The following is a 27,549-nucleotide window of genomic DNA, read 5'->3' as shown; positions in this document are numbered from 1 at the left end:
TTAATATTTTTAATTAAATATATAATCTAATTTTTGATATATAATTTTTTATAAATTTATTTCAGAATTTTAATAAAAAATAAAACATATATTTTTTTTATTAAAAGAATAAACTTTTATTAAAAAAATCATATCCATTTACAAAATAACAACTTTAAAATAGTGGGACCTATAGATGAAGTTAAAAGAAAAAAACTTCAAGAGAATATCACAAAATGCCACAAAGCATTCCATGAGTCAAACATGAATCAAACTCCAAATAGAGTCAAAATGAAGAATTAAGCTCAATCACGATGAAATAATTAGAGAAGAATATTAGATTTAGCCAAGGATAAAAGATCCCAAACCATTTGATTTCACTTATAAATATTGTCAAAAATCATTTAGTAGATACCATATTCTATTGGTTAGGGATACAAACAAAATAAATAAAATCAAAATTAGAAACCAAACTACTCAATCATAGAATCCAACTATTTAAAAAGATGATCAAAATTCTCTTTATTCGAAAAAATAATTCAAGATCATAAAGGACTTCTTCAAAGAAGATGTCATTAGATAGTGAGGTTGGAAGATTTCGTGAAGCAATAAGTTAAATTCTAGTTTGTGACCTATTGATAGACATATACCTTAAGAATATAGGTTTGGAGATTTTGGCATGATAAGGATAAAGTGGTAAACGATATAATTTAGTTTTTAGATCTGGATTGGAAATATGATGGGTAGAACTTGGAAACAATAGGGAAACCCAAGGTGTGTTAAATCGATAGCTAATCGAGAATGTTTCAAGTGATTCTAGATCCTTTACAAGGAGATGATAAGCATACTTAGGTCGGATAGTCCCTAAGAAAGATTATATTGAATAAGCTAATTTGGGTTGGACAGTCCCTAAGCTATGATTGATAAAATATGGATAAGGATCAAGGAATTAGATTAGCCTTCAACAAAATTTATTTTTCTACGTAGATGAATATGGATAAGTAATTTAGGGATATGATTCATGAACCAATGGCAATTGATGATTCAAACCTAATCCAAGATTTAAGAAAGGTGGGTATATTATGATGGGGTTTTTGGTAAAAATGGATTGGGAATGGTGGATGTCTAAAAAAAATTATAGGTTTGATTTTATGAAACGTTTTCTTTTTTATTTTGCTTGTTAAAAAATTTTGGCTTTAGATTTTTGTGATTTTTGGTTGTTTTTTGGATTTTTGAAATGTTCTTAAGTAACCTCACTTTTACATCATAATGATTTACCAAATGTAAGTCCCATCATGATGACATTATACAAAATAAAAGATTCAATGTGGTACACCCATCTTGTTATGTGAAGAAAAAATATACTAAATGTTAATTTCATGTCACCTTTAAATGGGATTTCCACTCTTCCACATGAACACAAAATATAGAAAAGATAATATAGAAAAGATGAAATAGTGAATACATAAAAAGATATCAAAAGAAACATATTGAAACATCTTCTGTAAAATATTCTTCTACTTGTTAAAAAACTTACAAGAGAGAAAGAGGAACTTATAAATTATACTAAAATCTAACTTCTAGGGTCTGGGGTGCCCATAGAAGCACTAAACTACATGAAATTTTCTATTATCACAAGTTTTTTCAATGGATATGAAATACTCATCACAGTATCAATCTTCTTCAATACCAATGTCCCATACACTACCATGTTTAATACTAGACATCAATATATTTTTTTTCAACAAGAAAGAATAGATTTTTTGTGACATATATGACACTTTGATTATTACATGGAACAATAATAGATTTTTGACATACAACGACATTTGAACGTAGTTTTTTTAGTATACGTGGCTTTCTTAGAGGCATGAGTAGCCACCATGTGCTTTAATTCTTTAAAAGATAAAGTGACCAAGACTATCATTTGCTCACCTAACTTGATAACACTGCCAAATATAGGGAAAAAATGGCTTTTAGTAGATATTTTACTGCCAATATACCCAGTCCAATAAAAATTCAAAAATACATAAATATTTACTAAATATTATTCTAATTTAGATTTACCTTAATAATAAATCAAGTACTTGGAGTTTCCCACAAATATCGGAAGTTCCTGTTCATTACATATCAATGTACTTGTTTAGGATTAGCAATGAAATATCTAAGGATTTAGACTACTTGAATGATTTATGGGCTTGTTAAAACCATATGCTAATATCCCAACAGCACTAACATGAGGTAATTTAACCTCAGTAGGAGAAGTTAGATATAGTTCAACTAATAAATTAGTTCTCATTGTGATAAGAATACATAAATATTTGAAAGATGGCATGTAAAATATCTCCAACATTGAGTTCACATACTTAAGCCGACATCAGAACTTGCGTCGGATCCAAAGGAAGCTCATGACTAATGCTTTGCTCACACAGACGTAATATTATTTTCCAATGCCTCCTATAACCAAATAGGGCACCTAACCTAATACAATACATCATTTTACTGAGAATGCTACGAATTCCACCAAAATACTAAATTCTGTAACGAAATTGGGATGCTAAAATATTGAAGCTAGAAAGAATAAACCGACCAACAATATTTGTTTTGTTATGCCATGAATATTATTTCTACTGCGATAAGCTTTCCTTATATAGAATGCTCACTCACAATGTGTGCATGATTTGCAGAATGGCCGAACGTTAAATTCATGTAGTGTTATTGAATACTAGTATGCTTGCCCACTCATACTATGTGCGTGACTGCAGAATGCCTCAAACATACATTTAAACTCATACAATTTGTTAAGCTCATGCGAAAGTGATTTTTTCCTTTCTTAAATTACTTGAGCTTGATTTCTCGTGTTTGACTATATGCTACCCTCTAAGGATATTCTACCAAAATTTTCATTCATTTAGGATTTTATTCCTAAAATCCCATTATTTTTCTGGAAAGAAATTTTACGCAAAGTGAAATTTTAAAGATTACTATTATATTTAAGATGTGTCAAACTTTAGTATGTTAATTGATAATGAACCCATGTGATGTTCTTTTTGAAAAATTAACAAATTTTCTAGTATCCCTTAGTATTATAAGTGAAAAAAATGGAGGGGATTCAAAAATAAATATAATATATCTTAAAACTGCTTACTTTCAATGTTCAATCAAAGAAAAAAAATTAATGTTGTTTGTTTTTAGTGGTGAATTTGTTTATCAGAATATAATAATTATTGAAAGCATTATATGAAGATGCTAGTACATTTATTAAAAGTTCAAAGAAAATTAGAATAATATGAGTTTTAGAAGAAAAAAAGCTTTTGGTAATCGGAGATACATGAAGTGCATTATTATCTCTCTAGTTCAATAATTAATTTACAAAACAATTTTCTTGGCAATCTATTGATGACAAATATGAGAAGATGACACTACTATCTTTATACTTATTTTTCATTTTATATTATTATTTTGAATATCTGCACTTAAGAAATATAATAAGAATTTTATAAAAAAATTTTATCATTTATGAAATATAATGAGATTCATTGTCATATGAAATTCCCTCAACCATTTAGAAATTTGATTTCCTTTCTCTACAATCTATAGGGATATATAAATATCCTCAACTTCCCATTCAATATCAATATGAATATTATTTTGAAAATTAGCTATCTTTTCTATTATTCTCAAATTATTATTTTTTTGCAAATAGAGGAGCTTTAATAGTACTTTTATTTTCTATAACTTGATTGCTAGGCTTATCATTCTCAAGAGATGGGATGAAATTATCATCAATTGTTATATATTAATAATGTTTGATCTAATTTTTAGATTCTTCAATTTAGAGCTCTTTTGTGAGATGTAGAACTAACATTATTAGCATTTTCTTTAAAATATAGGAATTTTTTGCTTGGCTGGTTTCATTAGAATAAAAATAATAGAATCTTTATTAGTGTTCTTGATGAATCTAATAAGCTTATTAAATATAGAAATATTCTTTCTTTTCTTCATCATTATAGGGTAAAAAAAAGGTCACATAAAGGATGTGGGACCATCCAAGGTTACATGAAATCCTTTATCACTCAAAAAATTTCTCTTTATTTTCAATCTTTGCTTTATTTTTCTAATGCAATAGTTGGTTTTTAATGATTTGTTTTTGGATAGATTTTTAGGTTGAATTTTTGGCAAGGGCTTCACATTATAGAGGATATAAAAGGGTATCTCTAACTTAAATTTAGTGAAAATTGGACAAGAATTGGCAAGGTTATACACACTCACAGCTTGACGCTTCCTAGGAACAAATTAGAGATACAAGGTATTCCAATCTATACAAGGTTGATATTTTATGGTAAATGTGAGAGAGTATGAAAATGAAGATAGTTGTCCTATCATAACTTAAAATTTATTAATTGTTAATGTTAGTAGGAACATGAAATTATTGTAAGGTTTTTTTCTAATATGTTCTTATGCATGAGTGAGGTACAAAGTAGCTCCAAAATGGATATTTGTGTTAGGGTTTCCCATAGTAGGTCAGGGAGATCATATTTATTAGTATTTTTAGATGATGATGATGGGGCTCCTTGGATGGTAACATGGTCACTATGAGCAATGACAACACATGTAGATAATTTAAAGGTAATAGTGGCTATTTGACTAGGAATCTCTTCAATGCAAGCTATAATAATCAATGGATTGATAATTATTAACATTGTTGTTATATCGGACCCTCCAATAGGTTATGAAAGCATCACCATTTTTATATTTAAAAAAAGAGTTCTTGTATATAGCCAAGTCATTGTTAGGAGTGTTATGGTCTTCAACAAAAAAATATCCTTGATTAATAAGCTCTTGGATCAAATGTTAATTCTCATACAAGTAGAGACATTATGTCCCTCGGTTCTATGATAGTCGCAATAATAATTATAATAAACCAAGGGGATCCAAGAATGTTCTCATGAAGTAGTTTGATAGGTGGAAGTTGTATGGCATTAGCTTGAACGAGATTTTATAGGATTGCTTTGACAGTCTCATCTATGGGGTAAATGTATTTCTAGGTGCTCATTTGGGATGTCCCTTGGGGATAGTATATGTTGCATAGCAACTTGATTTTTTTGCATATGTATTTCTCTTTGTAGGTTTTAACTATGCATTTATCAATTAGGGCTTATTTGGTAGAAACTAATTTTTAATGATCTCATCAAAAGAATTGACACATTGAGTACACAAGTGGAATCTCATTACTTGGTTTAAGTTCTGGATATAGATGGTTACTAGTCATTTGTTAGAAATAGGCCAATTAAATCTAATAGAAAGGTATCTCCACTTTAGAAAGAAAGATGAAAATAATTCACCAATATTTTTTGTTATTATATAAGTCCTTCATGGTGATTTTACATTCTATGTTGTAGGGAAAGTGAGTGACAAATGTGTGGCTAGCTTGGAAATGATACCAATGGTGCCATTTTGCTTAAGGTGTGTAATCGAATCAAGATTTTTTCCTCATAAGCTCATAGAAAAGAGTATCAAAATATAGGAATCAAGATAAGATACCTCTTGAAATATGATGTAAAATTTCTTAAGGTGTTCCTTAGGGTGTCTCTTTCCTTCATGCTTATCAAACTTAGGAATCTCAAAATTTTGAGGAAAGGGTATGATGGTGATAGACTTGTCAAAATGATATGGACATATCTCTTGAAAGGTATAATACTTATTTGAATGTCCTAGTTGAAGGTATGTAGGGGTATTTTAGCACTTGAATTAGCTAGTGCAAGGAAATATTGTTCATTAATTTTCTAAATGTAAGGGTGCCTACGGTCTATTGTTTAAGGATATTGGGAAAATTCTTCTAAGGAAGACTCATTGAAATTGGAATATAAAGGGACATTATATGAAAATGGGAATGTCTTCTACATGGAACCATGTGAAGGAATTATTCAAATAAGATATCATTGGATAGTGAGACTAGAAAACTTTGTGAAGCAGTGAGTTAAATTCTAGTTTTTAACCTAGTGATAGACATAGACTTGAAGGGTATAGATTTGGATATGTTAGAATGAATAGTATGAAGTGGTAAAGGATATAATTTTATTTTTGGACTTGATTTTTAATTGCAAATATGATGCTTACAAATTGGAGAGACCTATGAAACCATAGGTGTTCTAAATGGATAGATAATCAAGAATATTTCAAGATATTTTAGATCCTTAACAAGGAGATGATAAGCCTACTTAGGTTGCATAGTCCCTAAGAAAGAGTGAATATAATAAGATAAATTAAGGTATCAAATCCTCATAATATGTTTATACAGTCCCCATAATAGTTTGAGTAAATTACATACCAACTTAGGTTGGATAGTTCCTAAGCTATGATTGATAAAAGATGGATAAGGATCAAGGAATTAGATTCTCCTTCAAATAACTTATTTTTTCTATGTAGATGAATATGGATATGGAATTGAGGGATAGGATATATGAACCAAAGAGAATGGATGAAACAATATGGATGACTCAAACGTAATCCAAGGTCTTGTTGGCAACAATGCAACAAACTAAGAGGGGGTGTGAATCAGTTTGCACAAAAATGAACTGCAACTTAAACCACAAATCAGATATGATAACTAAAAATTAAAGAATGAAACAACACCACATCAATAACACACATAACACGAAGATTTTTGATGTGGAAAACCAAGTTAAGGGAAAAACCACAGTGGGAACTTACCCACAATGAGATAATACTCTACTAGGAGTAAATGTAAACATTATAATAAGAATACACATACATTCAGGCACACTTCCTAAAGCTCACTACTCAAATAAGAAACCCACAATGGATACAACTTTTAGGGAAGGCTTACTACCTTACAGGAAGTCTCACTAACATAAAATCATTCGAATAACAATCCAAATTACATGAACTGTGAAAATGACATCTCCATATGCCTGAGTACAATACTGGTTAAGCTTGCTATCAAATCTTCTCTGCAACACACTTCTTTGCATAGCTTTGCGCAGCATCCCTTCTACTGAATGATTGATACAATATGTGCACATAGCATCATGTCTCTCAATTATTATTACATTCATTTATACATGTCATCAACCTATATTTCAAGGTTCGCTAAACTCTTCATACAAATTACAAAAAAATTACCTCACATGCTACAACAATACATGTGGACCAAAACAATATCGGCGAAGACATAGTTTGGACTCAAATCAATACCATAGGCATATAACACCTCCAATAATTATGCCTCAATCATCCACAACATCCTACAACATCAAGAATGTCACATACCATGAAGAACATCATCGGACAAAGAAAATCTTCAATAATGCACACAATAATCAATGCAGACCACCAATACACATAGAACATGATCTAGTGACATTCACAAGAAATGTGAATTTGATGTAAAAGCATCCCAAGTCTATGAATAATCTTGCATGAACCAAAAATATTTTCTTTTAGTTTTGCTCTTGTTGCAATTTTTGTGTTACTTTCAAATTTTTTGCTGGTAGTTGTTTATTTTTCCTTGCGAATCATATTTTTCACTTGCATGCTTCTTCTTGTTCATAATTATAGATTTCCAATTATTTGGATTCTTTTCTGGGAAGTTATTCCTTTCGTAGTGTCTATTACTTTGTTCGGGAGTAGTTCTAATCTTACCATCTATGTTGAAGATTTCTTCTCATGTGGAGTGATTCCTTGGATTGCAAAACAATTTGTCATGTACTTAGTCCCTTGTTCAACCTTCCTTTGTGGTCCGCACTTCATGTTTGTTCTTGGTGGATGAGATCTTCACGTTTTGGGGCCAACCTATTTTCAACATTTCATTTTCTTTCCTTGGTAAATGTAATCTTTTTTGGCTGACCCAGATGTGTTTTGGATGATATATATTGTTGTATGTGATCCTTTGAGATCTAACGAAGTAGTATGATGATCTAGATTCATAAATTGTAATTCAAACACTTCTTGGAGGTCCAGATGAATTGTATTCTAGGATATCGTATGAACTAGACATGTTATCCTATATGTAACCTAAATATTACCGGATGTTCTATGATAAATATATGATCATGCAAATATCTAATTTTCTATTTTCTATGTTCTACATTGTTGCTTCCATTGCATTAATTTTGTTGCATGATCTCCAGGATTATTCTCTTCGAGGATCCTTCAGGTCATGGCTGCATTAGAATTGCACCATGATAACCGCAATAACTCAAATCACTAGAATCATCTTCATATCACTATCGGAGCTCAAGAACACCAACATGACTGACCGTCAACATGAAATATTCCCTTGTGGACTCCCAAATCATGAACCAATCAAATTGAGGACACACATCAATATCCATAATACATTTAACACATCCGCAACTAAAGATATAGAAATTTTGAAGCAATACAAAGCACAAACCAGAATACCAAATCACATGAACAACTAAATATCATCGTCAATACTGGACCTCATAACTCAATCAAAAAATCATGTGGACCTCTGCAAATGGGAATGAACCATCTACAAAAAATATACCAGAAACCCTTTAAACCACATCAGCTCATCTACAATACACGTGCTAAACCAACTCATTCAACCAAACTGTAACACTGGAATACACATAAGAGTATGTTGACATCAATGACAAAACACCAAAAAATGTCCAACAATATCCCCCTTTGGCATTCATGGCAACATATGAAGGTGAAAATAATCAATAAAAAGAAAGAAATTAACTCTTAGCAATCTCCCTCAAAATCATAAAGATCATCTCCCCTTTAGACAAAAAACTCAAATCACAAATCTTCTCAAGATGCTCTCCTCTCCCACAAAGATTTTTTCACATACTTCTCTTCCCCTTTGACATGAATGAAAAAGGCTCAAGAATCGGGATTCCCTCCCCTTTGAATTATCTTCACAAATCTATACATCTGAACCACTGAACACCAATACTAACTACTCCCATTGAGTACCAACCTCACTCATCAATTTGAATCACAAAAAATCTCTATGAAGTTCATCTGACTGATGCAAATTCATGTATCTTAGTTTTCACCGGATTAGACAAATTAAGCACAATCTCAACTGTAACAATAATAAAGATAATGACAATAATAGAAACACACATAACACCAAGAACTTGGACATGGAAAACCCAGTTAGGGGGAAAACCATGGTAGGAACCTAACCACAATGAGATAATACTCTGCAGTAGTATGTGTAAATATTACAATGGAAAATGCACATGTATTCAAGTACACTACCTAGAGCTCACTGCTCAAAATACAATGACCCAAAAGGCTCCAACCCTCAGGGAAGATTCACTACCTTATAATAATATTTCAGACTACAATCTGGTTAAGATGAACTAAAAGTATAACATCTCCTAATGCTTGATGACAATTTCGGTTAAGCACATTTGTCTACCCTGCAACAATCTCTTCTCAATACACAATACTAAAAGATGATTTTTCTTATGAACACACACATGACTCTTTGATAATGCAAACACAACCACCATACATTAATTTTATAAATCTAACACCTATTTATACAATTCATCAACCTTGACTACAAGCTCAGCCAAACCCTCAACCCTTAATTGAAAAATTACATCATATGATACATAAATCTACTACTGGACCAATATAGTGATATAGACAACATAACATGAACCTAAATAATATCTTTGAACATGACGACCACCAAAAATCTTGCCAAGATCAACTGCAACATGCTACAACACCGAAAATACTGCATAACATGAAGAATATCACCGGACCCAGAAGATCTTCAAGATCATGCACAAGGATCAATGCAAACCACCAAAAGATATAGGACAGAATTAGGAAACACCAACAAGAATTTTTGAACCATCTGCAATAGCTGCACCAATACCACTTATTCAAATCTTGATCAATCGACATGCTAACACTCAAGAACACTCAACAACAACAATTTGGAATAGAAAGATAACCTGTAGATCACTAAATTATGAACCATTTGAAATAAAGATACACATGAACATGCCTAATACTCTCCTAAATCAACAACCAAAGATTAGATCATAGGAGAGCACAACAGATCAAATACCAAACTCTGCCAATCACTAAACAAAAAAGACCAAACCTCAAACCCGATCAATTGATATGATCAATAAAACTTGCAGATCACTGAAACCAATAAAGAATGAAGTAGAGATACTAGAGATACTTCACTACTGAACAAAAAACCTCACTAGAAAGCCAAACTGAATCAATTCTCTACAACACCAAGACACGTGAATATGATGACATCAATGACAACAACATATGCTAGCAACACCAATATCAAACACAATACACATAGAACATGATAAAAAGATATTCACAAGCAATGTGAATTACATCACAACAACCATAACAACTTAAATTACCAAAATCATCAACATCTTTCTATTGGAGCTCAAGAACATCAACATAACTGATTGTCAAACTAAAAGATTCTCTTTTGGATATCAGAATCATGAACCAAGCTAACTGAGGACACACATCAACGTATAGAACACATTCCACACATCTGCAATAAAATATATAGAAATTCCAAAGAAATACGAAGTACAAACTAGAATATCGAATAACACAAACAACTGTATAACATCATAAATATTGGATGTCATAACTCAGTCAAATTATCATGCGGAACTTTGCAAATGGAAATGAACCATCCATAGACAACATACCAGAAACCCTTTAAACAACATCAGTTCATCTGCAATACACATGCTAAACAAACTCATCCAATCAAATTGCAACATTGGAATACACAGAAAACTTTCCAATAATCTCATCATCAACAATCTGTAGATATGTCACATATGTTGACATCAATGACAACATATTAGCCAATTTCCAAAACACCCAACTTGTTATTCTATTTTAGATTTATCTTAATGATTAATGAATCGTTACTAAGTTTTAATTCTCTTTTAGATTTAGCTTAATAATTAATGAAGTACATAAAGGTTCCCACAAATATCGAAAAGCCATCTTTATTACATCTCAATGTCCTTGTTTAGCATCAACAATGAAATAACTAAGGACTTAGACTACTTGGGTGATTTATGGGCTCGTTCAAACCATAACATATGTTAATATCCCAACATCAATAACATAAGGTAATTTAACCATATTCTTCATCTCATTAGGAGAACTTAGACACCACTCAACAAATAAGTTAGTTCCCATTGAAATAAGAATACATAAATATTTGGAAGATGACATGCTAAATATCTCCAACTTTGACTTCATATACTTACTATAACTTAATCAAAAAAAAAAATCATCTCTCTTTTTGAATCCTTATCCTCAAGATGAACCTAAACACCCCAGAATCCTCCATCTCAAATTGTACTAGACATTTAGAATTCTATTTACAAATCATATTCATCTTATTATAAAAATATAATAAATGATCAACATATAATACAATAATAATTAAACATGAACTATCCATCTATTATAAAAATTTATATTAATTCATCTTTATAATTATAATTTAATATGAAAATTCATGCATGGAAATCTATTCTATAGGAACACATTCTCTTATATCTCAAAACATACTATTTTAACATTCATGAGATCATATTGTTGAATATTGTCTACTATCAAATAGCAATAAGATGGTTTAATACTAGAAATAAATGGAGTTCACTAAATACCTAAGATGAACTTTGGATCATTACAAAACTTGAATTTTTTTTTTCCTTACGTAATGTTATGTTCCATTGCATAATTAGGCTGAAGAAGAACAAGAATGGCTTGCACAAAAATTTGCAAGGTAGTGGTGACATGCTTTTTATGAGAGTTGTGGAATTAAATTTCTAAAAACAAAATTGATCGAACATAAACAATCATTTAAAAGAGAATAGAGATAATAGTTAGAGGTATGAAAAGAGCTTTAGAAACCAAAGAAGCTTGTTCTTCACAATAAGGCATAATGTGCTTTTCCAATGCCTCCTATAACCAAATACTACACCTAACCCAATGCAATAATACATTGTTTTACACAGCATACTACAAATTCCACCAAACTACTAAATTCTATAACGAAATTGGGATGCTAAACTATTGAAGCTAGAAAGAATAAACCAACCAACAATATTGGTTTTATTGTGCCATCAATATTCTTTCTATTGTTCTAAGCCTTCTTTATATAGGATGCCCACTCACACCAATTTGCAGAATACACCAACGTATAAGTGTACTGCCATTGAATAGTCACACTGTGTGCATGACAAGAGAATTTGTTAAAGCTCATGCAAAAGTGATTTTTCCCTATCTTACATTATTTGGGTTTTCTTTCTTGTCTTTGACTTAAGAATATCCTACCAAAATTTTCAGTGACTGAGGATTTTATTCTTGAAGTCCTAATATATTTCTTGGCTAGAAATTTTATCAAACCTAAAATTTTCTTACTAATCTACTAATATTCAATTTTGTAAGATGATTGGTTCAAATTTTTTTATTTTTAATTCAACAAAAAAAAAATTTATAAATATAGATTAGGCTTTAGAAATCAGATTTGATCACTGTTGATTGTGGCAATTGTTGATACTCCCATAATGAATTGTATTATGGGATGTAGTATGAACCATACATGCTATCCTATATGTAACCCAAATATTACTGGATGTTCTACGATGAATATATGATGATGCAGATATCTGATTTTCCATTGTCTATGTTCTATGTTGTTGCTTCCATTGTGTTACTTTTGTTGCATGATCTCCAGGATTATTCTCTTTGAGGATCCTTTGGGTCATGGCTGCGCTAGAATTGCACCACAATAACCACAACAACTAAAATCACTAGAATCATCTTCATATCACTATCGGAGCTCAAGAACACCAATATAACTAATCGTCAACATGAAATATTCAGTTGTGGATTCTCAAATCATGAACCAATCAAATTAAGGACACACATCAACATCCATATTGCATTCCACACATCCCCAACTAAAGATATAGCAATTTCAAAGCAATATAGAGAACAAACTAGAATACCAATAACATGAACAACTAAATATCATCCTCAACACCAAACCTCATAACTCGATCAAAAAATCATGTGGACCTCTGCAAATGGGAATGAACCATCTAAAAAAAATATACTAGAAACCCATTAAACCGCATCAGCTCATCTGAAATACACGTGCTAAACCAACTCATTCAACCAAACTGCAACATTGGAATACATAGAAGAGTATGTTGACATCAATGAAAACACACCAACCAATGTCCAACAATCTCCCCCTTTGGCATTCATGGCAACATATGAAGGTGAAAAATAATTAATACAAAGAAAGAAATTAACTCTCAGCAATCTCCCTCAAAATCAAAAAGATCGTCTCCCCCTTAGACAATAAACTCAAATCACAAATCTCAAAATGCTCTCCTCTCCTACAGAGAGTTTTTCACATGCTTCTCTTCCCCTTTGACATCAATGACAAAGGCTCAAGAATTAGGATTCTCTCCCCTTTGAATTATCTTCGCAAATCTATATATATGAACCACTGAACACCAACACTGATTACTCCCCCTAAGTAGCAACCTCACTCATGAATCTGAATAATAAAATATCTCTGTGAGGTTCATCTGATTGATGCAAATTCATGCATCTTAGTTTTCATCAGATTATACAAATTAAGCACAATCCCAACTACAGCAAGAATAAAGATACAGACAATAATAGCAATACACATAACGCCAAGAACTTTGACATGGAAAAACCATGGTAGGAACCTACCCATAATAAGATAATTCTCTGTAGTAGTATGTGTAAATATTATAATGGGGAATGCACATGTATTCAGGTACACTGCCTAGATCTCACTACTCAAAATACAATGACCCAGAAGGCTCCAACCCTCAGGGAAGGTTCACTACCTTACAATAATATTTAGACTATAATCTGGTTAAGATGAATTAAAAGAATAGCATCTCCTAATCCTTGATGATAGTTTTAGTTAAGCACATTTGTCTACCCTCCAACAATCTCTTCTCAATATACCTTACTGAAAGATGAATTCTCTTATGCACACACACATTACTCTTTGAGAATGTAGACACAACCACCATACATTAATTTTATAAATCTAACACCTATTTGTACAATTCATCAACCTTGACTACAAGCTCGACCACACCCTCAACCCTTAATTATAAAATTACATCACATGATACATAAATCTACTACCAGACCAATATAATTATATAGACAACATAACATGGACCTAAATTAAATCTTCGAACACATAACACCACCAAAAATCTTGTGAAGATCAACCGTAACATGCTACAACACCAAAAATACTGCATAACATGAAGAATATCATCGGACCCATAAGATCTTCAAGAACATGCACAAGGATCAATGCATACCACCAAAACAAATAGGACACAATCAGGAAACACCAACAAGCATGTTAGAACCATTTGCAATAGCTGCACCAATACCACTTATTCAAATCTTCATCAATCAGCATGCTAACACTCAAGATCACTCAACAACAACAATTCGGACTAGAAAGATAACTTGTCGATCACTAGATCATGAACCATTTGAATTAAAGATACACATGAGCATGCCAAATACTCTCCTAAATCCACAACCAAAGATCAGATCATACGAGAGCACAATAGATCAAATACCAGACTCTGCCAATCACTAAACAAAAAGACCAAACCTCAACCCCGGTCAATTGATATGATCAATAAAACTTCTAGATCACTGAAACCAATAAAGAATGAAGTAGAGATACTTCACTATTGAACAAAAAATCCTCATTAGAAAGCCAAACCAAATCAATTCTCTACAACACCAAAACACATGAATATGTTGACATCAATGACAATAACATATGCTAGCAACACCAATATTGAACACAATATGCATAGAACATGATCAAAAGACATTCACAAGCAATGTTAATTACATCACAAAAACCATAACAACTTAAATTACCAAAATCATCATCATCTTTCTACTGGAGCTCAAGAACATCAACATAACTGATTGTTAAACTAAAAGATTCTCTTTTGGATATCCAAATCATGAACCAAGCTAACTAAGGACACACATTTGCACCAAAAGATATAGCAATTCCAGAGCAATACGAAGTACAAACCAGAATATTGTATAACAAAAACAACTATATAACATCCTAAATACCGGATCTCATAACTCAATAAAATTATCATGTGGAACTCTACAAATGGGAATGAACCATCTACAGATAACATACCATAAACCCTTTAAACAACATAAGTTCATCTGCAACACACATGCTAAACCAACTCATCCAATCAAACTGCAACACTAGAATACATAGAAAAATTTCCAATAATCTCCTCATCAACAATCTCGAGATATGTCACATATGTTGACATCAATGACAACATATCAGCCAATATCCAAAACACCTAACTTGTTATTCTCTTTTACAGTTATCTTAATGATTAATGAATAGTTACTAAGTTTTAATTCTCTTTTAGATTTAGCTTGATAATTAATGAAGTACATAAAGGTTCCCACAAATATCGAAAAGCCATGTTTATTACATCCCAATGTGCTTGTTTAGGATCAACAATGTAATAACTAAGGACTTAGACTACTTGGGTGATTTACGGGCTTGTTCAAACCATAACATATGTTAATATCCCAACATCACTAACATAAGGTTATTTAACCATATTCTTGATCTCATTAGGAGAACTTAGACACCACTCAACTAATAAGTTAGTTTTCATTGAAATAAGAATACATAAATATTTGGAAGATGACATGCTAAATATCTCCAACATTGACTTCATATACTTAGTTTAACTCAATCAAAAAAAAATTCATCATTCTTTTTGAATCCTTATTGTCGAGATGAACCTAACCACTCCAAAATCCTCCATCTGAAATTGTACTAGACATTTAGACTTCTATTTACAAATCATATTCATCTTATTATAAAAATTTAATAAATGATCAACATATAATGCAATAATAATTAAACATTAACTATCCATCTATTATAAAAAATTATATCAATTCATCTTTATAATTATAATTTAATATGAAAATGTATACATGGAAATATATTCTATAGAAACACATTCTGTTATATCTCAAAACATACTATTTTAACATTCATGAGATCATATTGTTGAATATTGTCTACTATCAAATAGCAATAAGATGCTTGAATACTAGAAATAAATGGACTTCACTAAATATATAAGGTGAACTTTGGATCATTATAAAACCTGAAAATTATTATCCTTACGGAATGTTATGTTCCATTGCATAATTAGGCCGAAGAAGAACAAAAATTAGAAAAGCATGTTCACAAGACTATTAAAGCGTGGCTTGCACAAAAATTTGCAAGGTAGTGGTGACAGGATTTTTATGAGAGTTGTGGAATTAAATTTCTAAAAACAAGATTGATCGAACATGAACAATCATTTAAAAGAGACCACAGATAATAGTTAGAGGCATGAAAGAGCTGTAGAAACCAAATGTAGAAACCAAAGAAGCTCATTCTTCACAATGAGGCATAATGTGCTTTTCCAATGCCTCCTATAACCAAATACTACACCTAACACAATACAATAATACATCGTTTTACACAGCATACTACGAATTCCACCGAACTACTAAATTCTGTAACGAAATTGGGATGCTAAAATATTGAAGCAAGAAAGAATAAACCAACCAGCAATATTGGTTTTATTGTGCCATCAATATTCTTTCTACTGTTCCAAACATTCTTTATATAGGATGCCCACTCACACTGTTTGCCTGATTTGCAGATTACACCAGCGTATAGGTGTACTGTCATTGAATACTCACACTGTGTGCGTGACTGGAGAATTTATTAAAGCTCATGCAAAAGTGATTTTTCCCTATCTTACATTATTTGGGTTTGCTTTCTTGTCTTTGACTTAAGAATATCCTACCAAAATTTTCACTGACTGAGGATTTTATTCCTAAAGTCCAAAATTTTTTCTTGGCTAGAAATTTTAGCAAACCTGAATACAGTTATATGCCTATTTGAAGTGAACATTTCTAATTTGCTTACTAATCTACTAATATTCAATTTTGTAAGATGATTGGTTCAACATTTTTTATTTTTAATTCAACAAAAATAAAATTTATAAATATAGATTGGATTTTAGAAACCAGATTTGATCACTGTTGATTCTGGCAATTGTTGATACTCACATTCAATGATTATATACACTTACTCAAAATTTGAATGAGCTCTTTAGCTTCTTGATGTATTGATTTAATTATCAATTTATTATATATCAAGAATAGTAATATTATTTAGTTTGATCTATCATTTAATTTGTTATAATTTATATTTATTTTATATTCAATAGTTTTAATAAATGTATAAATTATTTTTTTGTATATTATTTTTTTAATAATCATATTCTTCAATTTTTACATAAAAGTAAAATATATTTAATTATGATAAAAGAATAAAATTATGTTGAAAAAAATCATATCCATTTATAACATAACAACTTTCAAATAGTAATACATGTTGATAAAATTAAAAGAAGAAAAAATCAATAGGATATCACAAAATCCCACCAATCTAACATAAGAAAAGACATTGGGTTACACATGACTAAAATAGAAGGCTTTACTAAAGTTTGGCTGGAGTCTGACTCGCTAGACATTGTCAATTGTTTGAGTGGACGCACAAACCCTAGTTGGACGACTGCTAACCTTTTTAAGGATTGACGAGATATAATTAATGAACTGGCATATTTCAAAATCCCACACGTATACCACGAAGGTAACAAGGTGGCGGATCTACTAGCCAATCTCGCGGTGGGATATGTAGCAACCAAATGGTGGAGAAACAGGGATGCTTTCCCCAAAAATTTGTGCGAGCTGGCTCGTGATGATTACTGCGTTAATCAATGTTCTCTAATCATGACTTAACTAAATTTATGGGGAGACAAATCTTTTTGGTTTTCCCTAACTAAAGATCTAGAAACTTTCTTAGTGACTAGATTTTCTGTCTTATTGTGTGGCCCTTTCTTTGCTATTGTTTGGATACTTTTATGGTGTGGCCCATTTCCTATGACTGGTTGGTGCCTTCTCTGATGTGGCCCATTTTCTTCTATTCGGTGACCACGAGCATAATGGGTGGGGAGAAGAACAGGCAAGAGCCCTCTACTTGCGAGAAATGGAAGAAAAAAAAAGAAGTGTGGCAGGAAGTCGTTGATGGGGGAATCGTCGCCTACTTGGATCGACTTCATTTCCCTTCTCCTTTGCTCACGGAGGCTTTTGTCAGCGGGTAGAAAAAAGGGAGTCTCAGGGCTTATGGCACCGATTATTAGATTGATGAAACCCTGGTGGCGACGGTCATTGGTTTGGTGACGACTGGCAGAAGATTCTATAGGGATAGGAAAACCAAGGAGGATGACTTGATGAGTTTCTTTAACAAAGATAAGGAGTTCTCTAGAGTTACGAAGATGGCTGATGGCGTACAACAGAAAAGATCTTATGGCTCCCTGAGATGACATGGCCGAGTTCATCACGAGGTATATTATGCTTGATGGCAGATATACCAGCATCTTTTCCTATCATTTTACCATTTTAAATCACTTTAGGCATGGTAAAATTATTTTTGTTCCTTTCTATCTAGCCTTTTCTCTTCAAAATAGCCTGGAAAAACATTTGGAGAATCCTAACAACCTTATTCTCCACGAGGTAGTCACTATGCTCATCATGGAGTATGCTAAATCTCTTGAAATTGTGCCCCCTCTTTCTAGGAATGAGCATTAGACTGATATCCATGATGTCTCTAACTTGGAAATGGACTTGGAAGAAAGTGGGGTTCCTGTTGGTGACCCTGACTATAAACCTGTGGAGGAAGGGGAGATGATGGTCACCCTTGAGACATTTAGCAGTAAGATTCCTCCCAGATGGGTGGCTAGCAAATTGAAAACAACTAGCAAATTGATCTCTATGGCTGAGCCCCTCAGTAAAAAGAAAAAGTTGGTAGTTAAGGACCATAATCTGAAGATTATGGAGTAGGGAATTAAATTGGGCATCCATATCAATGTACATAAAGAAAAACAAGGGACCATGGCCACTGAAGAGAACAGTGGGATTTAGAGGACTAGTAACTTGATGAATCTGGTTATGGAATCTATGAGAAGCTAGGAAAGCTGGTGGAAGTGGGTTGAGCATGAAATTGATACTCTAAAAGTGGGGGTTAAAGAGATTATTGATATCTTCATTGCTTCCCCTGAGGCCTGTAAACTTGAGAAACTCATGATTATGACCCAAAAACTCTCCCAGGATATTGAGGTGATGAAATGCAATCACGAAAAAAAGGATTGAAAAAGTTGAGTAGTCTATGGTGGAGATTAAGAAAAATCTCAAGAATCTGGTTGACATAAGAAAAGAAGCCATGAACAATAGTATTGAGGGACTTGAAAATATTAATGCCATGGTTGTTGATTATAGATCCTGCCACAACAAACCGGTGAAAGATCTTGGAGGGGAAGATATGGCTGCTGGTGATAGAAAAACCACTAGTCCTAGTTCCAGAACCAAAAGCAAAAGCAACAACAAGGGTACCTCTAGATTGATTATGGAGGAGCTGGAGGAAATCAACAAGATTTCCATCTAGAAGAATAAAGATCTGGTGCTCTATCTTAATTGAGAGTTTTTTCTTTTCTTTTGTCTTGTTTTTTTGCATTTTCTTTGTTTTCGTGACTGCTCGGGGATGCTCCCTTGTTTTGATCTTGGTTCGTGTCTGTTTGGCTAATGGCCAGTCATTGTAAAAATTTTGGTTTTGGGTCCATGTAAAACCCATTTAACTTTATCAAAAACATAAGAAAATATTCCATGAGTCAAACATGAATCAAATTTGACATAGATTCAAATTAATCTCAGTCACATATAGCTTTTCACATATAAACATTGTCCAAAGGTCATTTAGTAGCTAGCATATTCTATTGCTTAGGGAAATGAACAAAATAAAGAGAATCAAAATTAGAGACCAAACTATTCAATAATAGAATCCATCTATTAAGAAAGATGATCAAAATATCCTTTATTCAAAACAAAAGTGAAGATCATAAAGTATATTTTAGAAAAATAAAAAAATAACATTTTCATTCAAGTAGCAAATTTTAATTAGTGCAACAAGAATCACATGACCCTCTATTACAGATTATTTAATAATTTTGACAAGGATCAAAAGATTCTTCTAGATAACTACAATTCTAACAACATTTAGTATTGGACTAGTAAAAGTAAAACAAACTTGGATAGAAATGATCTTTGATTTTAATATTATAGCATAATTATTGTTTTCTTTAGCTGAAAGGTAATTACATACTTAAGGTTTACTATTATATTTCACATATTTAAGGTTTACAATCATCCAAAATATCTAAGAGGAAGATAACCAGATTAATGAAGTAGCGGAATGAAAGAAAGTGGGAAAAAATGGGCCAAAATCCACCCCTCAGTCTACTCCAGTCAAGAAAAGGAACCAGACTAAAGCTGATATGGGTTTTAACCCCTCTCTTCCTAGAAGAAAAAAAGCAAACCAACTTAGATATTAAGAGGCAAGTAAGAATATAGTGGATGGTACTCAAATGACCATCCATGAGGTATGTTCCCTAATAAAAAAACAAAAATTGTTTCATGGAATATATGTGGATTGATTAGTCCACATAAACATGATGTTCTTAGAAATTTAATTAGAGAACATAAACTGAACATTGTTCTTATCCAAGAAACTAAAATGACTAAAGAGAAAGTTGAGAAGATTAAGCTTTTTAAGGATGGGGGAGTTTTAGGAGGTAGCTCAGATGGTGCCTCTAGGGGCATTGCCATTTTTTGGAATCTAAGGGTGTTACTAGGTTACCTATTAAGAAGGATAGCAATTTATCCTTTGTTAGGTTTCATTATTTAGGGGATGGTACCTCATGGCTCTTGACTAATATTTACGTCCATAATAATAGGCTAGGTAGATGTAAATTTTGGAAGAATCTAGAGGCCAATCCGTCTCTTTTTAAGGATGAAATGTGGATGCTCATGGGTGACTTCAACACTGTGAGATTTTGTCAAGATCAAGAGCTCAATGAAATGTATAAAACAGAGACACAATATGGGACAAGAATAAACTGTATTCTCATCAATAGAAAATGATCAATAATAATGATTCAATAGCTACATACAATGTAGATGAGCTTGCTTATATAGGCAAGGCCAGGGATATGTGAGCACACAAACATGACATGTGGCTCAATAAGAAACAAGGGTAGGTAGGAAATAGGTGTGGGTAGGTAGGAGAAATAATATAATAGTCCACATGGGGTGGATCACTCATTGAATGTGGAGTGTAATAACAAGATCAACACCATAAAAGGTGGAATTTCTCCTACACACACTATTCCAATGTGGCACAAACACCCAAGTGTCTCATATCCAAACTACTATGAAATGCATTATCCTAAGTAAACTTAAGTAAAGTGTAATAATATCCAATATGAATAATTATTTACACCAACACCCCCCCTTAAGTGCAACTTAGGGGAATGCACTTAAGTCTACAATGCAACTAAGCAATGCAAGATGGGTCCTGGCTACAAGGCCATGTTAGGTACCCATGTACAAATGCAAATGCATGCAAACCAATGCAATGAAATCTCTCATAAAGTGGGGAAAGAGAGAAAAACCCAATGGGAAAAAACCATCCCCCAAAAGAGAGATGAAAAACATACAAGAGAACTCTCATGAGAAAAATGTGAAGAACAAAACCCCATGTGAGGAAATAGTCCCCCCCATATGAGAGAAGAAGAGAAGTCAAACTGTGACCCCCCCTCAATGGAGAATCTGCACCAATGGAAGAAGCTCGATGTATGAAGAAACTGCTCCATGAATGTCGAATAACATTCCTCCCCTTAGGAAGAAACAAAACCAAAGGTGTATCCATGAAGTCTCCCCAATCATGAAGGGAAGATGTATGAAGAAAACTCATGATGAAAAGAATCTCTGAAAACTGCTCAGGTGTCCCCATGTCGATGCTAAAAGATACCCCTTCCAAAGGTGGTAACCTGTGCCACACTGCTGAAAAAGGCACTCCAAGATCTAGTGGAGATGGATGTAGAACATGTCCCAAAGACTCATATGTCTCCTCAAAACATAAAGACCTCCTCCAACTACTGTACATAAGTATCCACAATCATGTCAACCTTGAAAGAATGATCATGTAGAGAATGAACAAGAGGGTTAGAGTGTGCCCTCACAACAATTGAAGAAGGATCACCTTCATCAAAGAGAAGATGAATGTCATCAATGATGTCTCCCAAATCTATAATGTAGGATTCCACAAATAAACCTGTAATGTCTATCAAGTAATCGTCCCATGAATCTGAAGCTGGAAGACAATGAATATCCTGCTGCATTGAATCACATGAAGGCAAAACTGTCGCACTATCTACATCATCAGGTGCAATAGGTGATGTGATATCAATATGAGGAGATGAAATACAAGACTCAAGAATGGGGTCACATGTGAGAATCCCCATGTTCAAGTGTTCAAAGTTCTCCTCAAAATCTGAACCATCACAAGAAGTGTGATCATCATGTGTAGAATCATCAAACGTGAAATCATCATCATCAACAAAATCTGAAAAGGAGTATAACCGAGATGCATGATCAACCACCCCAGTTGCAATGATAGCTCTAGTCTCCAAGTCTCTAATGAAAACTGAGTCAAGTGTGAACTCCACAACTCTCTTCGTTGTGCCATGTGTGATTTGATAGATAGAAAGGAGATTGTTTGTCAAGTGGGGTACACACAACACATCATTGAAGGAGTTATCCCCAATGTCAATAGATCCTTTCCCAATCACATCCATGTATGTATGATTGCCCATCAAAATCTATGGCATGGTGCAAGGCTCAAATGTAGAGAACATAGACTACGAAGATGCCATATGATGAGAAGCCCCTGAATCTAGAAGCCATCTCTCTGAATCATGACTGATAGTAGCACATAGAGCTTTTCCTTTTCTTGTCCCAAAGGAGTGAGTCTTCCCACTTGTAGAAGCCATGAATGCTTGTCCTTTTCCTTTAGAATGTGAGGAAGTGGAAGTTGATGAATCATCCTTCCTGTAGACTTTAGGTAAATCAATGTTATGCTTTTTGATGATATGTGTGAGCTCATCAATCTTCTTAGAATGGCAACAATGCTCCTCATGACCAATCTTTTTACAATAAGCACAAGTAGGTCTCTCCCTCTTTGGTGAATTATCTCTCTTGGAAGAGGATGAATCTCCTTGTTCTGGAGAAGATGGTGCTCTGTCTTTAGACTTTGATTGCCATTTCTTCTTGTTTGAGTTGTCCTTTCCTTGATTTCCTTTGTTCCCTTGATTTGCCACTAATGCTTGAGACTTAGAAGCCTTAAGAATGCCCATGCTTATCAACTTAGTTTGTTCCATCATCAACATTTCATTGAAAGCATCAAATGTAGGCATTTTGTAGCTTGAACCCATTGTCATCCTATGGGTTTGGAAACTAGAAACAAATGCTACATATTCTTGTGGAAGCTTGCCTATCAAGTTGAATATCAATTGAGTATCCTTTTTATCAATGCCACAATCTTTGAGTTGTGCCCTCAACTCATTTGCCTTATTGACATAATCTTGTATAGTATCAAAGTTCTTGGGATCTAACATGGTGAGATCACTATCAATTTCATATCCCCTAATCTCATCAACTTGACCATACAAGTCTTGAAATTTTTGCCAAGCATCCTTGATTAGAGTACATTTCTCAATATGAAAAATGAGATCCTTTAATATATACTTTCTTAAGGTACCAATTGCCATGATATTTTTAGTGAGCCAATCCAAGTGACCAACTGGATCAACCTTAGGATCAGCGGGAGCAACAATAGTTCCATCAATGTAATGAGTGAGTCATTTTTCCATAAGTTTACTCCATGCATCAATTTTCCAAGTAGCATAATTATGTGGAGTTAAGAGAGGAAACTTAGAAGAACCCATAGCAGCAAAAAGGAAGGAACACAAGAGCACAAAAGCACAAGAGACACCCCCCCAAATTCAATCAATCAAAGTACCCCCCCCAAAGTGATGATTTTGACACTTTATACTTAGTGCGATTACAATGAACCACTTGCAAAACAAGGAAAAGTGGACTTATGATGCAAATTTTACAAATTTTCAAATGAGATACAAGAGACTTCAATCAATAGTGCAATGAATCTAACTGAGATTCAAGCAAATATACAAGTACCAAGAGAGCAAAAAATGTCTAAAATTTGAAAGTACAATTTTTACTTACAATTCCATCAATTTGATAGCATCATGTGAAAGTAGACGAAAAAATATGCACTTTCAAAAAAAACAGCACCTGAAAAGGAGGTCGTATGACCCCAAACGAAGCCTCTGAAGTTGCGAAAACTGGGATTACTCAGGTACAGTCACCAAAAACTGCATTTTTTGAAAACTCCATGCATCAAAATCAAAAAATTTCTTCACCACTATGGAGAGCATGAAATTCTAGCCCATTTCAAAAAAAATTGCACCCAAAAAGGAGCAAAATTAGCAAATTATGGCCATTTGAAGTTGAACTGCAAAATCAAAAAGCTCAATGAGAGGGGCTTGCAAAATTTTCAAACCCTGCTGATGTGGCACTGACATCAGAAAGTCACTATGTTAAATTTGACAGCTATATGACCATCGCAAAAACTTCACCCTCTACTGATTGAGCGTCCGTACTGTATGGATGGATGACATGGCAGGTGACTGTGCGGATGACTGTGCAGTCCGTACCGTACGGATTTGCTGACTAGATGAGCCATGTGGCATCTGCATGGAAGCTGATGTGTCATATTGTATGGATTGTATAGAGGGCCTACGTGTCGCAGGTGATGTGGCAGTCGATTTAACCTGCGGGCCACTGGCCGCTTGGCACGTGGCGGACGCGGGATTCGCCGATCTGGGTGACTGGTCGGCTGTCCGCGTGGCGGGGTCTATGGCCAGAGAGGTGGCATTGACAGAGTGGCTGTGTGGAGCGAGGCAGTAGTGGTGGGACTTGTGCTGCAGGCGGGTGGCGGTCTGGGCAACCGAGTGGGCCGGTGGCCTCACGGGTCTTGGCGCGGGCGGAAGGATGCTACGCGGTGGCGGAGACCGGTGACAAGAGGAGCCGGAGGTGGTGGTAGCAGTGACCAGTGGTGGCACAGGAAACACTGCGTGACAGAGTATAGTTGGTGGGAGGGTACATGGCCTGCAGAGTACAAGGGTCACGGGGGGGGGTCTGTGGACCCCCCGAAAACTTATTTTTTTTTTAGTTTTTTTGGATATTTTTTTTTCGATTTTTGATTTTTTGAAAAATATTTTCAGACAATAAATTTTTCTTTTTTATTTCAAAATATATAAATTTTTTTTTGAAATCCGTACAATACTAGCAAAATTGGCGAAAAAAAATTTCTCACCAAAATAGGCCGACTTTATAACCAAAATTCATGGAAATGACCTTTTGGACGCAATGACGGGGTTGGATCTGGTCTAGGACACCTCCAAAAGATGTTGCTCCTCAGATCTACCTCTTGACGTCGCAATAATGCCTCTTCAAGACGAATCAATGAAGCCCCAATGGCTCTGATACCATGTGATATTTTGCCAAGATCAAGAGCTCAATGAAATGTACAAAATAGAGACACAATATGAGACAAGAATAAACTGTATTCTCATCAATAGAAAATGATCAATAATAATGATTCAATAGTTACATACAATGTAGATGAGCTTGCTTATGTAGGCAAGGCTAGGGATATGTGAGCACATAAACATGACATGTGGCTCAATAAGAAACAAGGGTAGGTAGGAGAAATAATATAATAGTCCACATGAGGTGGATCACCCACTGAATGTGGAGTGTAACAACAAGAGTGGAGTGTAACAACAAGATCAACACCATAAAAGGTGGAATTTCTCCTACACACACTATTCCAATGTGGCACAAACACCCAAGTGTCTCATATCCAAACTACTATGAAATGCATTATCCTAAGTAAACTTAAGTAAAGTGTAATAATATCCAAGACGAATAATTATTTACACCAACAAACACCACTCTCTATGACAAAGAAAATTTTGGAGGTGTCCCTTCTTAGTTACATAGTAGATTGGATCTTTTGAAGTTTATCAATAACCAAGGTTTGCATGATATTTATCTCAAAGGTGCCAATTTTACCTGGACCAACCGCAGGGCAGGAGAAGATCTTATTCAAGAGAGACTTGAGAAGACCCTTGTTTCTAATGATTGGTATAACCATTATCAGTCCTCTCTATCGACATTTTCTAGGATTAGCTCTGACCACTTTCTTGTGGTTTTTGTTGTTGAGAATATAAGTGTTAAAAGAAACTTCCTATTTAGATTTGAAAGGATGTTACTAGACCACTCTAACCTTGATAAGGCCATTAAGAGCTGGTGGTCTATTTATGTCAAAGGTACCATGATGTATAGAATGGCAAAAAAATTAAGGTACATGAAAGATAATATAAAGAAATTGAAGAAGGAAGTTTTTGGGGATCTTTTTGTTGCTAAGTCCAAAGCCCAACTTGAGCTTAAGGAAATACATGATAAAATTCAAGCTAGCAGTTATAATGAAGTGTCTATTAGGGAGGAAAATGAAGTGCTTGTTAAGTATCACAAGATTATTAGAAGAGAAGAAGAACTTTGGAAATAGCGGTCCATATGTCTTTGGCTTAATATTGTGGATAGAAATACTAGATTCTTCCATATGATTGCAATGAAACATAAGGTTGCTAATAGGATCTCAAAGTTGAGAATTGATGGTACATTCAAACTAAGAAGGATGATGAGATTGGGAATGAAGATAGAAATTTTTTCAAATCTCTTCTCTCAGCGGATTGTCATCTGGATGATCGTTCTCATAGAGCCCTCTTAGATACCATTCCTTCCATCATTAGTGATGTTCAAAATGAGGCTTTGGTGGCCATCTCCTCCTCTGAGGATGTTAAGAAAGCGATTTTATCCTTTTATGGAAATAAAGCCCTGGTCCAGATGGGTTCCCGCTCTTCTTCTTTCAAGCCTTTTGGAACATTCTCAAATGTGATATGGTTTAAGGTTTGCAAGAATATTTTTGGGATATGATAATCTTAAAGGAACTCAATGCTACTTTTCTAGTCCTGATTCCCAAATGTCCAGGGGCTGATTCTATGGATAAGTTACTCTCGATAAGATTATGCAATTAATTCTATAAAATTATCTTGAAGGTGGTTATTGGCAAACTGCTTTTGGTTCTCCCATCTATAATATCACCTCAACAAAGTGGCTTCATTCGTGGAAAACAAATCCTTGACTCTATCATTTCTATTCATGAAAAAATTCACTCGCTAGTGGAATCTAAGAAACAAGGCTTCCATCTAAATCCTATGATCATGTGGACTAGAGCTTCTTCGGTAAGGTGCTTGGTGCTTTTGGCTTCTATGATAGGTT

General features: G+C 33.7%; 1 long non-coding RNA gene across 1 annotated transcript; it reads right to left on the bottom strand.

The window, feature by feature from the left end:
• Positions 1-1,804: 1,804 nt before the first annotated feature.
• Positions 1,805-2,761, bottom strand: LOC131054670 (uncharacterized). The gene is made up of 2 exons (XR_009108014.2): positions 2,047-2,761; positions 1,805-1,928 (listed from the first exon to the last, which is right to left on the bottom strand). It is a non-coding gene; the product is annotated as an uncharacterized LOC131054670 (long non-coding RNA).
• Between the last annotated feature and the right edge of the window lie 24,788 nt (positions 2,762-27,549).

Source organism: Cryptomeria japonica, chromosome 8 (assembly GCF_030272615.1).
Source record: "Cryptomeria japonica chromosome 8, Sugi_1.0, whole genome shotgun sequence".
NCBI lineage: Eukaryota > Viridiplantae > Streptophyta > Pinopsida > Cupressales > Cupressaceae > Cryptomeria > Cryptomeria japonica.
This window is presented reverse-complemented; position numbering and strand designations above follow the sequence as displayed.